General features: G+C 43.6%; 1 long non-coding RNA gene across 1 annotated transcript in view; it reads left to right on the forward strand.

Annotated features, from left to right (window-relative positions):
• Window positions 1–15,938, forward strand: part of LOC307181303 — a 307,184-nt gene extending 291,246 nt beyond the window's left edge. The window contains exons 2-3 of the long non-coding RNA XR_013826384.1: window positions 1,630–1,719; window positions 15,854–15,938. This is a non-coding gene — a long non-coding RNA (uncharacterized lncRNA). The remainder of the gene's footprint in view (window positions 1–1,629; window positions 1,720–15,853) is intronic.
• Window positions 15,939–17,410: the final 1,472 nt, after the last annotated feature.

A 17,410-nucleotide genomic window follows, 5' to 3' on the forward strand; every position in this document is an offset into this window, starting at 1 on the left:
TGTATTACTGATATCTTATGATGTTTCTTTTTCTGTGTGACTTATTTCAGTTAGAATCATCATACCTGAATCCACTCATTGTGCTGCTAAGGGCCTGATGACGTAGATTTCATTGCTGAGTGATATTGCTTTGTAAGTAAATACCACAACTTCTTTATCCATTTTTCACTTTCTGCGATGTTGCACTTGTACTGTAAACGAGGTTCTTGTAAACAGAGCCGTTCCAAACTTTGGGGTGGCTGTGTCTTTTTGATTTTAATTTCCCTAAGCTATAGGACCATAAGTGGAAGTGCCCTAGGCTCTGTTGCTTTGTTTTTTAGATGTTTCAGGAAACACCATACACTTCTCCCCAGTGGCTGTTGGCGATTTACATCCCGCCCTTCAGCATAACAAGGCTCCCAGTTCTCCATGGCCTGTCCTGCCTTTCTGGATTTTACACTTTTTTCAGATGGCCCTTTTAACCGGCGGGAAGTGAGACTTCATTGTAGTGCAGATTTCCTTTGCAAGCTTGCTTGGTTGGCGAAAAAGGGCGTATGCGTTTTTTCCTGAATATATTCAGGAAAAAATGCATACGCCCTTTTTGGCCAAGTGCATCATTGTGGACGTTCTGCCTCTTTTCCTATGCTTTCAATGCAATTCCAGTCTACCTCCTGAAATCGGTTTCCTGCAATTCTGCCCCGCTTTCAAGTCCTCTTGGCAGCCTTACTTCAGTATATTTTTGGACGATAGCTGTCATTTATAACTCTGCAGGTTTGTGAATTACAGTGCCCCTGAGCTCCTTTTTCAACTCGCTTTCTTGTGAGCTGGCCGCAACACCGCAAGATGGTTTCAGGCCCTAATCTGGTTCCGGCACGGCACGCTGAGCCTTTGGTTATTTCCTCTTCCTGGTGGGAAATGAGAGTTAAATTTGCCCATGCAGACACCTCCAGCTAGTCTCTCATTGGTTCTCGCTATTCCTGTTCATCTTCCGCAGAAATTGCAAAATGGGCCAAACAGGAGGTTAAAGGCGCTGACTCTCCAAGTGGGGAGAGTGTTAGTAAAGCGTCTGGAATGTTGCACCCGAGTACCAGGGGAGGAAAACTGAGACATATTTGAACACGTCTCCCGTTCACACGGTTGATCATACTCTGGGTTCCACATGCATGTTTTAGCTGAAGGAAGAATACCTTAAACCTGGAGAGTTGAGACCCGTGTAGTGGGTACCATGCAATATGACTTCAAAGGGTCTTCATTTGCTCACCGAACCTCTCCAATCCTATCACTGCTGCGTTTATGCCCCTGTACACACGCTTGATTCTCTTTTGGAGACATAGCAATCCATAGATTTTAAGATAATTACTAGTCAGGTACATTCTTAGGCTTTTAATATGGGGTGTTGAGTCCATTTCGTTGAGCAAGGAGTAGCTCTTGTCTATTCCATATTTGGCTTAAGGAACTTTATCTGTGCTCATTTCAATCTCTGGTTTTATGCAGCAACCCAACTCACCTTTCCCCTTAAGCAATCATAAGTTGGTTTTCTAAATTTGAGACCCTGTTCTGTTCTGTAATTCAGTTCCTGTGTAGCCAAGTTTACATTCCGTGTATTAGTGATATCTTATGATGTTTCTTTTTCTGTGTGACTTATTTCAGTTAGAATCATCATACCTGAATCCACTCATTGTGCTTCTAAGGGCCTGATGACATAGATTTCATTGCTGAGTGATACTGCATTGTACGTAAGTACCACAAGTTCTTTATCCATTTTTCACTTTCTGTGATATTGAACTTGTACTGTAAACGAGGTTCTTGTAAACAGAGGCGTCCCAAACTTTGGGGTGGCTGTGTCTTTTTGATTTTAATTTCCCAAAGCTATAGGACCATAAGTGGAAGTGCCCTAGGCTCTGTTGCTTTGTTTTTTAGATGTTTCAGGAAACACCATACACTTCTCCCGAGTGTCTGTTGGCAATTTACATAATGCCCATCAGCATAACAAGGCTCCCAGTTCTCCATGGCCTGTCCTGCCTTTCTGGATTTTACACTTTTTTCAGATGGCCCTTTTGACCAGGGGGAAGTGAGACTTCATTGTAGTGCAGATTTCCTTTGCAAGCTTGCTTGGTTGGCCAAAAAGGGCGTATGCGTTTTTTCCTGAATACATTCAGGAAAAAACGCATACGCCCTTTTTGGCCAAGTGCATCATTGTGGACGTTCTGCCTCTTTTCCTATGCTTTCAATGCAATTCCAGTCTACCTCCTGAAATCGGTTTCCTGCAATTCTGCCCCGCTTTCAAGTCCTCTTGGCAGCCTTACTTCAGTATATTTTTGGACGATAGCTGTCATTTATAACTCTGCAGGTTTGTGAATTACAGTGCCCCTGAGCTCCTTTCTTCAACTCGCTTTCTTGTGAGCTGGCCGCAACACCGCAGGATGGCTTCAGGCCCTAATCTGGTTCCGGCACGGCACGCTGAGCCTTTGGTTATTTCCTCTTCCTGGTGGGAAATGAGAGTTAAATTTGCCCGTCCAGACACCTCCAGCTAGTCTCTCATTGGTTCTCGCTATTCCTGTTCATCTTCCGCAGAAATTGCAAACTGGGCCAAACAGGAGGTTAAAGGCGCTGACTCTCCAAGTGGGGAGAGTGTTAGTAAAGCGTCTGGAATGTTGCACCCGAGTACCAGGGGAGGAAAACTGAGACATATTTGAACAGGTCTCCCGTTCACATGGTTGATCATACTCTGGGTTCCACATGCATGTTTTAGCTGAAGGAAGAATACCTTAAACCTGGAGAGTTGAGACCCGTGGAATGGGTACCATGCAATATGACTTCAAAGGGTCTTCATTTGCTCACCGAACATCTCCAATCCTATCACTGCTGCATTTATGCCCCTGTACACACGCTTGATTCTCTTTTGGAGACATAGCAATCCATAGGTTTTAAGATACTTACTAGTCAGGTACATTCTTAGGCGTTTAATATGGGGTGTTGAGTCCATTTCGTTGAGCAAGGAGTAGCTCTTGTCTATTCCATATTTGGCTTAAGGAACTTTATCTGTGCTCATTTCAGTCTCTGGTTTTATGCAGCACCCCAACTCACCTTTACCCTTAAGCAAGCATAAGTTGGTTTTCTAAATGTGAGACCCTGTTCTGTTGTGTAATTCAGTTCCTGTGTAGCCTAGTTTACATTCCATGTATTACTGATATCTTATGATGTTTCTTTTTCTGTGTGACTTATTTCAGTTAGAATCACCATACCTGAATCCACTCATTGTGCTTCTAAGTGCCTGATGACATAGATTTCATTGCTGAGTGATATTGCTTTGTAAGTAAATACCACAACTTCTTTATCCATTTTTCACTTTCTGTGATATTGAACTTGTACTGTAAACGAGGTTCTTGTAAACAGAGGCGTCCCAAACTTTCGGGTGGCTGTGTCTTTTTGATTTTAATTTCCCTAAGCTACAGGACCATAAGTGGAAGTGCCCTAGGCTCTGTTGCTTTGTTTTTTAGATGTTTCAGGAAACACCATACACTTGTCCCGAGTGTCTGTTGGCAATTTACATCCCGCCCATCAGCATAACAAGGCTCCCAGTTCTCCATGGCCTGTCCTGCCTTTCTGGATTTTACACTTTTTTCAGATGGCCCTTTTGACCGGGGGGAAGTCAGACTTCATTGTAGTGCAGATTTCCTTTGCAAGCTTGCTTGGTTGGCCAAAAAGGGCATACGCGTTTTTTCCTGAATATATTCAAGAAAAAACGCATACGCCCTTTTTGGCCAAGTGCATCATTGTGGACGCTCTGCCTCTTTTCCTATGCTTTCAATGCAATTCCAGTCTACCTCCTTAAATCGGATTCCTGCAATTCTGCCCCGCTTTCAAGTCCTCTTGGCAGCTTTACTTCAATATATTTTTGACGATAGCTGTCATTTATAACTCTGCAGGTTTGTGAATTACAGTGCCCCTGAGCTCCTTTCTTCAACTCGCTTTCTTGTGAGCTGGCCGCAACACCGCAGGATGGCTTCTGGCCCTAATCTGGTTCCGGCCCGGCATGCTGAGCCTTTGGTTATTTCCTCTTCCTGGTGGGAAATGAGAGTTAAATTTGCCCATCCAGAAACCTCCAGCTAGTCTCTCATTGGTTCTCGCTCTTCCTGTTCATCTTCCGCAGAAATTGCAAACTGGGCCAAACAGGAGGTTAAAGGGACTGACTCTCCAAGTAGGGAGAGTGTTAGTAAAGCGTCTGGAATGTTGCACCCGAGTACCAGGGTACGAAAACTGAGACATATTTGAACACGTCTCCCGATCACATGGTTGATCATACCCTAGGTTCCACATGCATGTTTTAGCTGAAGGAAGAATACCTTAAACCTGGGTAGTTGAAACCCGTGGAATGGGTACCATGCAATATGAATTCAAAGGGCCTTCATTTGCTCACCAAACCTCTCCAATCCTATCACTGCTGCGTTTATGTCCCTGTACACATGCTTGATTCTCTTTCGGAGACATAGCAATCCATAGGTTTTAAGATACTTACTAGTCAGGTACATTCTTAGGCGTTTAATATGCGGTGTTGAGTCCATTTCGTTGAGCAAGGAGTAGCTCTTGTCTATTCCATATTTGGTTTAAGGAACATTATCTGTGCTCATTTCAATCTCTGGTTTTATGCAGCACCCCAACTCACCTTTCCCCTTAAGCAAGCATAAGTTGGTTTTCTAAATTTGAGACCCTGTTCTGTTCTGTAATTCAGTTCCTGTGTAGCCAAGTTTACATTCCATGTATTACTGATATCTTATGATGTTTCTTTTTCTGTGTGAATTATTTCAGTTAGAATCATCGTACCTGAATCCACTCATTGTGCTGCTAAGGGCCTGATGACGTAGATTTCATTGCTGAGTGATATTGCTTTGTAAGTAAATACCACAACTTCTTTATCCATTTTTCACTTTCTGCGATGTTGAACTTGTACTGTAAACGAGGTTCTTGTAAACAGAGGCGTCCCAAACTTTGGGGTGGCTGTGTCTTTTTGATTTTAATTTCCCTAAGCTATAGGACCATAAGTGGAAGTGCCCTAGGCTCTGTTGCTTTGTTTTTTTGGATGTTTCAGGAAACACCATACACTTCTCCCGAGTGTCTCTTGGCAATTTACATCCTTCCCATCAGCATAACAAGGCTCCCAGTTCTCCATGGCCTGTCCTGCCTTTCTGGATTTTACACTTTTTTCAGATGGCCCTTTTGACCGGGGGGAAGTGAGACTTCATTGTAGTGCAGATTTCCTTTGCAAGCTTGCTTGGTTGGCCAAAAAGGGCGTATGCGTTTTTTCCTGAATATATTCAGGAAAAAACGCATACGCCCTTTTTGGCCAAGTGCATCATTGTGGACGCTCTGCCTCTTTTCCTATGCTTTCAATGCAATTCCAGTCTACCTCCTGAAATCGGTTTCCTGCAATTCTGCCCCGCTTTCAAGTCCTCTTGGCAGCCTTACTTCAATATATTTTTGGACGATAGCTGTCATTTATAACTCTGCAGGTTTGTGAATTACAGTGCCCCTGAGCTCCTTTCTTCAACTCGCTTTCTTGTGAGCTGGCCACAACACCGCAGGATGGCTTCAGGCCCTAATCTGGTTCCGGCCCGGCATGCTGAGCCTTTGGTTATTTCCTCTTCCTGGTGGGAAATGAGAGTTAAATTTGCCCGTCCAGACACCTCCAGCTAGTCTCTCATTGGTTCTCGCTATTCCTGTTCATCTTCCGCAGAAATTGCAAACTGGGCCAAACAGGAGGTTAAAGGGACTGACTCTCCAAGTCGGGAGAGTGTTAGTAAAGCGTCTGGAATGTTGCACCCGAGTACCAGGGGAGGAAAACTGAGACATATTTGAACACGTCTCCCGTTCACACGGTTGATCATACTCTGGGTTCCACATGCATGTTTTAGCTGAAGGAAGAATACCTTAAACCTGGAGAGTTGAGACCCGTGGAATGGGTACCATGCAATATGACTTCAAAGGGTCTTCATTTGCTCACCGAACCTCTCCAATCCTATCACTGCTGCGTTTATGCCCCTGTACACACGCTTGATTCTCTTTCAGAGACATAGCAATCCATAGGTTTTAAGATACTTACTAGTCAGGTACATTCTTAGGCGTTTAATATGGGGTGTTGAGTCCATTTCGTTGAGCAAGGAGTAGCTCTTGTCTATTCCATATTTGGCTTAAGGAACTTTATCTGTGCTCATTTTAATCTCTGGTTTTATGCAGCACCCCAACTCAACTTTCCCCTTAAGCAAGCATAAGTTGGTTTTCTAAATTTGAGTCCGTGTTCTGTTTTGGAATTCAGTTCCTGTGTAGCCAAGTTTACATTCCGTGTATTACTGATATCTTATGATGTTTCATTTTCTGTGTGACTTATTTCAGTTAGAATCATTGTACCTGAATCCACTCATTAAGCTGTTACGGGCCTGATGACATAGATTTCATTGCTGAGTGATACTGCATTGTACGTAAGTACCACAAGTTCTTTATCCATTTTTCACTTTCTGTGATATTGAACTTGTACGGTAAACGAGGTTCTTGTAAACAGAGGCGTCCCAAACTTTGGGGTGGCTGTGTCTTTTTGATTTTAATTTCCCTAAGCTATAGGACCATAAGTGGAAGTGCCCTAGGCTCTGTTGCTTTGTTTTTTAGATGTTTCAGGAAACACCATACACTTCTCCCGAGTGTCTGTTGGCAATTTACATCCCGCCCATCAGCATAACAAGGCTCCCAGTTCTCCATGGCCTGTCCTGCCTTTCTGGATTTTACACTTTTTTCAGATGGCCCGTTTGACCGGGGGGAAGTGAGACTTCATTGTAGTGCAGATTTCCTTTGCAAGCTTGCTTGGTTGGCCAAAAAGGGCGTATGCGTTTTTTCCTGAATATATTCAGGAAAAAACGCATACGCCCTTTTTGGCCAAGTGCATCATTGTGGACGCTCTGCCTCTTTTCCTATGCTTTCAATGCAATTCCAGTATACCTCCTGAAATCGGTTTCCTGCAGTTCTGCCCCGCTTCCAAGTCCTCTTGGCAGCCTTACTTCAGTATATTTTTGGACGATAGCTGTCATTTATAACTCTGCAGGTTTGTGAATTACAGTGCCCCTGAGCTCGTTTCTTCAACTCGCTTTCTTGTGACCTGGCCGCAACACCCCCGGATGGCTTCAGGCCCTAATCTGGTTCCGTCACGGCACGCTGAGCCTTTGATTATTTCCTCTTCCTGGTGGGAAATGAGAGTTAAATTTGCCCGTCCAGACACCTCCAGCTAGTCTCTCATTGATTCTCGCTATTCCTGTTCATCTTCCGCAGAAATTGCAAACTGGGCCAAACAGGAGGTTAAAGGGACTGACTCTCCAAGTCGGGAGAGTGTTAGTAAAGCGCCTGGAATGTTGCACCCGAGTACCAGGGGAGGAAAACTGAGACATATTTGAACACGACTCCCGATCACATGGTTGATCATACCCTAGGTTCCACATGCATATTTTAGCTGAAGGAAAAATACCTTAAACCTGGGTAGTTGAAACCCGTGGAATGGGTACCATGCAATATGACTACAAAGGGTCTGCATTTGCTCACCGAACCTCTCCAATCCTATCACTGCCTCGTTTATGCCCCTGTACACATGCTTGATTCTCTTCTCGAGACATAGCAATCCATTGGATTTAAGATACTTACTAGTCAGGTACATTCTTAGGCGTTTAATATGGAGTGTTGAGTCCATTTCGTTGAGCAAGGAGTAGCTCTTGTCTATTCCATATTTTGCTTAAGGAACTTTATCTGTGCTCATTTCAGTCTCTGGTTTTATGCAGCACCCCAACTCACCTTTACCCTTAAGCAAGCAGAAGTTGGTTTTCTAAATTTGAGACCCTGTTCTGTTTTGGAATTCAGTTCCTGTTAGCCAAGTTTACATTCCGTGTATTAGTGATATCTTATGATGTTTCTTTTTCTGTGTGACTTATTACAGTTAGAATCATCGTACCTGAATCCACTCATTATGCTGCTACGGGCCTGATGACATAGATTTCATTGCTGAGTGATACTGCATTGTACGTAAGTACCACAAGTTCTTTATCCATTTTTCACTTTCTGCGATGTTGAACTTGTACTGTAAATGAGGTTCTTGTAAACAGAGCCGTTCCAAACTTTGGGGTGGCTGTGTCTTTTTGATTTTAATTTCCCTAAGCTATAGGACCATAAGTGGAAGTGCCCTAGGCTCTGTTGCTTTGTTTTTTAGATGTTTCAGGAAACACCATACACTTCTCCCGAGTGTCTGTTGGCAATTTACATCCCGCCCATCAGCATAACAAGGCTCCCAGTTCTCCATGGCCTGTCCTGCCTTTCTGGATTTTACACTTTTTTCAGATGGCCCTTTTGACCGGGGAGAAGTGAGACTTCATTGTAGTGCAGATTTCCTTTGCAAGCTTGCTTGGTTGGCCAAAAAGGGCGTATGCGTTTTTTCCTGAATATATTCAGGAAAAAACGCATACGCCCTTTTTGGCCAAGTGCATCATTGTGGACGCTCTGCCTCTTTTCCTATGCTTTCAATGTAATTCCAGTCTACCTCCTTAAATCGGATTCCTGCAATTCTGCCCCGCTTTCAAGTCCTCTTGGCAGCTTTACTTCAATATATTTTTGACGATAGCTGTCATTTATAACTCTGCAGGTTTGTGAATTACAGTGCCCCTGAGCTCCTTTCTTCAACTCGCTTTCTTGTGAGCTGGCCGCAACACCGCAGGATGGCTTCAGGCCCTAATCTGGTTCCGGCCCGGCATGCTGAGCCTTTGGTTATTTCCTCTTCCTGGTGGGAAATGAGAGTTAAATTTGCCCATCCAGAAACCTCCAGCTAGTCTCTCATTGGTTCTCGCTCTTCCTGTTCATCTTCCGCAGAAATTGCAAACTGGGCCAAACAGGAGGTTAAAGGGACTGACTCTCCAAGTAGGGAGAGTGTTAGTAAAGCGTCTGGAATGTTGCACCCGAGTACCAGGGTACGAAAACTGAGACATATTTGAACACGTCTCCCGATCACATGGTTGATCATACCCTAGGTTCCACATGCATGTTTTAGCTGAAGGAAGAATACCTTAAACCTGGGTAGTTGAAACCCGTGGAATGGGTACCATGCAATATGAATTCAAAGGGCCTTCATTTGCTCACCAAACCTCTCCAATCCTATCACTGCTGCGTTTATGTCCCTGTACACATGCTTGATTCTCTTTCGGAGACATAGCAATCCATAGGTTTTAAGATACTTACTAGTCAGGTACATTCTTAGGCGTTTAATATGCGGTGTTGAGTCCATTTCGTTGAGCAAGGAGTAGCTCTTGTCTATTCCATATTTGGTTTAAGGAACATTATCTGTGCTCATTTCAATCTCTGGTTTTATGCAGCACCTCAACTCACCTTTCCCCTTAAGCAAGCATAAGTTGGTTTTCTAAATTTGAGACCCTGTTCTGTTCTGTAATTCAGTTCCTGTGTAGCCAAGTTTACATTCCATGTATTACTGATATCTTATGATGTTTCTTTTTCTGTGTGAATTATTTCAGTTAGAATCATCGTACCTGAATCCACTCATTGTGCTGCTAAGGGCCTGATGACGTAGATTTCATTGCTGAGTGATATTGCTTTGTAAGTAAATACCACAACTTCTTTATCCATTTTTCACTTTCTGCGATGTTGAACTTGTACTGTAAACGAGGTTCTTGTAAACAGAGGCGTCCCAAACTTTGGGGTGGCTGTGTCTTTTTGATTTTAATTTCCCTAAGCTATAGGACCATAAGTGGAAGTGCCCTAGGCTCTGTTGCTTTGTTTTTTTGGATGTTTCAGGAAACACCATACACTTCTCCCAAGTGTCTGTTGGCAATTTACATCCTTCCCATCAGCATAACAAGGCTCCCAGTTCTCCATGGCCTGTCCTGCCTTTCTGGATTTTACACTTTTTTCAGATGGCCCTTTTGACCGGGGGGAAGTGAGACTTCATTGTAGTGCAGATTTCCTTTGCAAGCTTGCTTGGTTGGCCAAAAAGGGCGTATGCGTTTTTTCCTGAATATATTCAGGAAAAAACGCATACGCCCTTTTTGGCCAAGTGCATCATTGTGGACGCTCTGCCTCTTTTCCTATGCTTTCAATGCAATTCCAGTCTACCTCCTGAAATCGGTTTCCTGCAATTCTGCCCCGCTTTCAAGTCCTCTTGGCAGCCTTACTTCAATATATTTTTGGACGATAGCTGTCATTTATAACTCTGCAGGTTTGTGAATTACAGTGCCCCTGAGCTCCTTTCTTCAACTCGCTTTCTTGTGAGCTGGCCACAACACCGCAGGATGGCTTCAGGCCCTAATCTGGTTCCGGCCCGGCATGCTGAGCCTTTGGTTATTTCCTCTTCCTGGTGGGAAATGAGAGTTAAATTTGCCCGTCCAGACACCTCCAGCTAGTCTCTCATTGGTTCTCCCTATTCCTGTTCATCTTCCGCAGAAATTGCAAACTGGGCCAAACAGGAGGTTAAAGGCGCTGACTCTCCAAGTGGGGAGAGTGTTAGTAAAGCGTCTGGAATGTTGCACCCGAGTACCAGGGGAGGAAAACTGAGACATATTTGAACACGTCTCCCGTTCACACGGTTGATCATACTCTGGGTTCCACATGCATGTTTTAGCTGAAGGAAGAATACCTTAAACCTGGAGAGTTGAGACCCGTGGAATGGGTACCATGCAATATGACTTCAAAGGGTCTTCATTTGCTCACCGAACCTCTCCAATCCTATCACTGCTGCGTTTATGCCCCTGTACACACGCTTGATTCTCTTTCAGAGACATAGCAATCCATAGGTTTTAAGATACTTACTAGTCAGGTACATTCTTAGGCGTTTAATATGGGGTGTTGAGTCCATTTCGTTGAGCAAGGAGTAGCTCTTGTCTATTCCATATTTGGCTTAAGGAACTTTATCTGTGCTCATTTTAATCTCTGGTTTTATGCAGCACCCCAACTCAACTTTCCCCTTAAGCAAGCATAAGTTGGTTTTCTAAATTTGAGTCCGTGTTCTGTTTTGGAATTCAGTTCCTGTGTAGCCAAGTTTACATTCCGTGTATTACTGATATCTTATGATGTTTCATTTTCTGTGTGACTTATTTCAGTTAGAATCATTGTACCTGAATCCACTCATTAAGCTGTTACGGGCCTGATGACATAGATTTCATTGCTGAGTGATACTGCATTGTACGTAAGTACCACAAGTTCTTTATCCATTTTTCACTTTCTGTGATATTGAACTTGTACGGTAAACGAGGTTCTTGTAAACAGAGGCGTCCCAAACTTTGGGGTGGCTGTGTCTTTTTGATTTTAATTTCCCTAAGCTATAGGACCATAAGTGGAAGTGCCCTAGGCTCTGTTGCTTTGTTTTTTAGATGTTTCAGGAAACACCATACACTTCTCCCGAGTGTCTGTTGGCAATTTACATCCCGCCCATCAGCATAACAAGGCTCCCAGTTCTCCATGGCCTGTCCTGCCTTTCTGGATTTTACACTTTTTTCAGATGGCCCGTTTGACCGGGGGGAAGTGAGACTTCATTGTAGTGCAGATTTCCTTTGCAAGCTTGCTTGGTTGGCCAAAAAGGGCGTATGCGTTTTTTCCTGAATATATTCAGGAAAAAACGCATACGCCCTTTTTGGCCAAGTGCATCATTGTGGACGCTCTGCCTCTTTTCCTATGCTTTCAATGCAATTCCAGTCTACCTCCTGAAATCGGTTTCCTGCAGTTCTGCCCCGCTTCCAAGTCCTCTTGGCAGCCTTACTTCAGTATATTTTTGGACGATAGCTGTCATTTATAACTCTGCAGGTTTGTGAATTACAGTGCCCCTGAGCTCGTTTCTTCAACTCGCTTTCTTGTGACCTGGCCGCAACACCCCCGGATGGCTTCAGGCCCTAATCTGGTTCCGTCACGGCACGCTGAGCCTTTGATTATTTCCTCTTCCTGGTGGGAAATGAGAGTTAAATTTGCCCGTCCAGACACCTCCAGCTAGTCTCTCATTGATTCTCGCTATTCCTGTTCATCTTCCGCAGAAATTGCAAACTGGGCCAAACAGGAGGTTAAAGGGACTGACTCTCCAAGTCGGGAGAGTGTTAGTAAAGCGCCTGGAATGTTGCACCCGAGTACCAGGGGAGGAAAACTGAGACATATTTGAACACGACTCCCGATCACATGGTTGATCATACCCTAGGTTCCACATGCATATTTTAGCTGAAGGAAAAATACCTTAAACCTGGGTAGTTGAAACCCGTGGAATGGGTACCATGCAATATGACTACAAAGGGTCTGCATTTGCTCACCGAACCTCTCCAATCCTATCACTGCCTCGTTTATGCCCCTGTACACATGCTTGATTCTCTTCTCGAGACATAGCAATCCATTGGATTTAAGATACTTACTAGTCAGGTACATTCTTAGGCGTTTAATATGGAGTGTTGAGTCCATTTCGTTGAGCAAGGAGTAGCTCTTGTCTATTCCATATTTTGCTTAAGGAACTTTATCTGTGCTCATTTCAGTCTCTGGTTTTATGCAGCACCCCAACTCACCTTTACCCTTAAGCAAGCAGAAGTTGGTTTTCTAAATTTGAGACCCTGTTCTGTTTTGGAATTCAGTTCCTGTGTAGCCAAGTTTACATTCCGTGTATTAGTGATATCTTATGATGTTTCTTTTTCTGTGTGACTTATTTCAGTTAGAATCATCGTACCTGAATCCACTAATTATGCTGCTAAGGGCCTGATGACATAGATTTCATTGCTGAGTGATTCTGCATTGTACGTAAGTACCACAAGTTCTTTCTCCATTTTTCACTTTCTGTGATATTGAACTTGTACGGTAAACGAGGTTCTTGTAAACAGAGGCGTCCCAAACATTGGGGTGGCTGTATCTTTTTGATTTTAATTTCCCTAATCTATAGGACCATAAGTGGAAGTGCTCTAGGCTCTGTTGCTTTGTTTTTTAGATGTTTCAGGAAACACCATACACTTCTCCCGAGTGTCTGTTGGCAATTTACATCCCGCCCATCAGCATAACAAGGCTCCCAGTTCTCCATGGCCTGTCCTGCCTTTCTGGATTTTACACTTTTTTCAGGTGGCCCTTATGACCTGGGGGAAGAGAGACTTCATTGTAGTGCAGATTTCCTTTGCAAGTTTGCTTGGTTGGCCAAAAAGGGCGTATGCGTTTTTTCCTGAATATATTCAGGAAAAAACGCATACGCCCTTTTTGGCCAAGTGCATCATTGTGGACGCTCTGCCTCTTTTCCTATGCTTTCAATGCAATTCCAGTCTACCTCCTGAAATCGGTTTCCTGCAATTCTGCCCCGCTTTCAAGTCCTCTTGGCAGCCTTACTTCAATATATTTTTGGACGATAGCTGTCATTTATAACTCTGCAGGTTTGTGAATTACAGTGCCCCTGAGCTCCTTTCTTCAACTCGCTTTCTTGTGAGCTGGCCGCAACACCGCAGGATGGCTTCAGGCCCTAATCTGGTTCCGGCCCGGCATGCTGAGTCTTTGGTTATTTCCTCTTCCTGGTGGGAAATGAGAGTTAAATTTGCCCGTCCAGACACCTCCATCTAGTCTCTCATTGGTTCTCGCTATTCCTGTTCATCTTCCGCAGAAATTGCAAACTGGGCCAAACAGGAGGTTAAAGGGACTGACTCTCCAAGTCGGGAGAGTGTTAGTAAAGCGTCTGGAATGTTGCACCCGAGTACCAGGGTACGAAAACTGAGACATATTTGAACACGTCTCCCGATCACATGGTTGATCATACCCTAGGTTCCACATGCATGTTTTAGCTGAAGGAAGAATACCTTAAACCTGGGTAGTTGAAACCCGTGGAATGGGTACCATGCAATATGACTTCAAAGGGCCTTCATTTGCTCAGCAAACCTCTCCAATCCTATCACTGCTGCGTTTATGCCCCTGTACACATGCTTGATTCTCTTTCGGAGACCTAGCAATCCATAGGATTTAAGATAGTTACTAGTCAGGTACATTCTTAGGCGTTTAATATGGGGTGTTGAGTCCATTTCGTTGAGCAAGGAGCAGCTCTTGTCTATTCCATATTTTGCTTAAGGAACTTTATCTGTGCTCATTTCAATCTCTGGTTTTATGCAGCACCCCAACTCACCTTTACCCTTAAGCAAGCATAAGTTGGTTTTCTAAATTTGAGACCCTGTTCTGTTTTGGAATTCAGTTCCTGTGTAGCCAAGTTTACATTCCGTGTATTAGTGATATCTTATGATGTTTCTTTTTCTGTGTGACTTATTTCAGTTAGAATCATCGTACCTGAATCCACTCATTATGCTGCTACGGGCCTGATGACATAGATTTCATTTCTGAGTGATACTGCATTGTACGTAAGTATCACAAGTTCTTTATCCATTTTTCACTTTCTGTGATATTGAACTTGTACGGTAAACGAGGTTCTATTAAACAGAGGCGTCCCAAACTTTGGGGTGGCTGTATCTTTTTGATTTTAATTTCCCTAAGCTATAGGACCATAAGTGGAAGTGCCCTAGGCTCTGTTGCTTTGTTTTTTAGATGTTTCAGGAAACACCATACACTTCTCCCGAGTGTCTGTTGGCAATTTACATCCCGCCCATCAGCATAACAAGGCTCCCAGTTCTCCATGGCCTGTCCTGCCTTTCTGGATTTTACACTTTTTACAGATGGCCCTTTTGACCGGGGGGAAGTGAGACTTCATTGTAGTGCAGATTTCCTTTGCAAGCTTGCTTGGTTGGCCAAAAAGTGCGTATGCGTTTTTTCCTGAATATATTCAGGAAAAAACGCATACGCCCCTTTTGGCCAAGTGCATCATTGTGGACGTTCTGCCTCTTTTCCTATGCTTTCAATGCAATTCCAGTCTACCTCCTGAAATCGGTTTCCTGCAATTCTGCCCCGCTTTCAAGTCCTCTTGGCAGCCTTACTTCAGTATATTTTTGGACGATAGCTGTCATTTATAACTCTGCAGGTTTGTGAATTACAGTGCCCCTGAGCTCCTTTCTTCAACTCGCTTTCTTGTGAGCCGGCCGCAACACCGCAGAATGACTTCAGGCCCTTATCTGGTTCCGGCATGGCACCTTGAGCCTTTGGTTATTTCCTCTTCCTGGTGGGAAATGAGAGTTAAATTTGCCCGTCCAGACACCTCCAGCTAGTCTCTCATTGATTCTCTCTATTCCTGTTCATCTTCCGCAGAAATTGCAAACTTGGCCAAACAGGAAGTTAAAGGGACTGACTCTCCAAGTGGGGAGAGTGTTAGTAAAGCGTCTGGAATGTTGCACCCGATTACCAGGGCATGAAAACTGAGACTTATTTGAACACGTCTCCTGATCACACAGGTGATCATACTCTGGGTTCCACATGCATGTTTTAGCTGAAGGAAGAATCCCTTAAACCTGGAGAGTTGAGACCTGTGGAATGGGTACCATGCAATATGACTTCAAAGGGTCTTCATTTGCTCAACGAACCTCTCCAATTCTATCACTGCTGCATTTATGCCCCTGTACACACACTTGATTCTCTTTCGGATACATAGCAATCCATAGGTTTTAAGATACTTACTAGTCAGGTACATTCTTAGGCGTTTAATATGGGGTGTTGAGTCCATTTCGTTGAGCAAGGAGTAGCTCTTGTCTATTACATATTTGGCTTAATAAACTTTATCTGTGCTCATTTCAATCTCTGGTTTCATGCAGCACCCCAACTCACCTTTCCCCTTAAGCAAGCATAAGTTGGTTTTCTAAATTTGAGACCCTGTTCTGTTTTGTAATTCAGTTCCTGTGTAGCCAAGTTTACATTCCGTGTATTAGTGATATCTTATGATATTTCTTTTTCTGTGTGACCCTATTTCACTTAGAATCATCGTACCTGAATCCACTCATTATGCTGCTACGGGCCTGATGACATAGATTTCATTGCTGAGTGATATTGCATTGTACGTAAGTACCCCAACTTCTTTATCCATTTTTCGCTCTTCTGTGATATTGAACTTGTACCGTAAACTAGGCTCTTGTAGACAGAGCTGTCCCAAACTTTGGGGTGGCTGTGTCTTTTTGATTTTCATTTCCCTAAGCTATAGGACCATAAGTGGACTTGCCCTAGGCTCTGTTGCTTTGTTTTTTAGATGTTTCAGGAAACACCATACACTTCTCCAGAGAGACTGTTGGCAATTTACATCCCGCCCATCAGCATAACAAGGCTCCCAGTTCTCCATGGCCTGTCCTGCCTTTCTGGATTTTACACTTTTTTCAGATGGCCCTTTTGACTGTGGGGCAGTGAGACTTCATTGTAGTGCAGATTTCCTTTGCAAGCTTGCTTGGTTGGCCAGAAAGGGTGTATGGGTTTCTTCCTTAATATATTCAGGAAAAAACGCATACGCCCTTTTTGGCCAAGTGCATGATTGTTGATGTTCTGAGTCTTTTCATATGTTTTCGATGCAATTCCAGTCTACCTCCTGAAATCGGTTTCCTGCAATTCTGCCTTGCTGTCAGTGCCTCTTCATAGCCTTACCTCAATATACTTTTGGAAAATAGTTGTCGTTTATAACTCTGCAGGTTTTTGAATTGCAGTTGCACTTAGTTCCATTTTTCAGGTCTTATTTTTGTGATCTTGCCTCATATCCACAGGATTTCTTCAGGCCCTATTCTTCTTCTGGGGCACCTTGCTGTGCCTTTGGTTAATTCTTCTTCCTATGTGAAATTAGAGTGACATGTGGCCATTGAAACCGCTACAGCTATTTTCTCACTGGTTCCCCCTATTCCCATTCATCCTCCACACTAACTGCAGACTGTGCGATACCGGAACTTAAAGGCATTCACTCTCCATGTGGGGATGTTGTTAGTAAAGTGGCTGGAATGTTGATCCGGAGCCCCAGGAGAGGAAAATGAGGTGCGTTTTAGAAACCTTTCCCGATCATATTGTATACCATCTGCTGGATTTCCCATGCAAGGTTTAGCTGTAGGAAGATTCCCTTCAACCTGGAGTGTTGGGACCCTTGGAATGAGTAGCATGAAGTATTGCATTAAACTTTCGGCAGTTGCTCACCAAAGCTCACCAATCCTCTCAACCCCAAGTGTCCAGTCTTATGTCTTATCCAGCTGTGGGTTTATATGTGGTCATTCCAGGTTGCATCACAGCCCCTGAGCGAATTTTGTAAGAATTTTTCTCTCTTTCATTGTTTCTGCGTTTTTGGTTTTAAAATTTATTTCTATAATGGGGTTTAGCTCATTTTCACTGCTGTGTTTGTGCCGTTTTGCACACACTTGATTCCCTTATGGAGATATATCAATACATGGGTTTTAAGATTCTTATTACTCAGATATATTTCTCTGCGGTGTATAGGGTGTGTTGAGGCCAGTTCATTGAGCAAGGTGTAGATCTTGTCTAATACCTATTTGGTTTATTGAACGGTATC

Source organism: Stenella coeruleoalba (genome assembly GCF_951394435.1).
Source record: "Stenella coeruleoalba genome assembly, contig: scaffold_103, whole genome shotgun sequence".
NCBI lineage: Eukaryota > Metazoa > Chordata > Mammalia > Artiodactyla > Delphinidae > Stenella > Stenella coeruleoalba.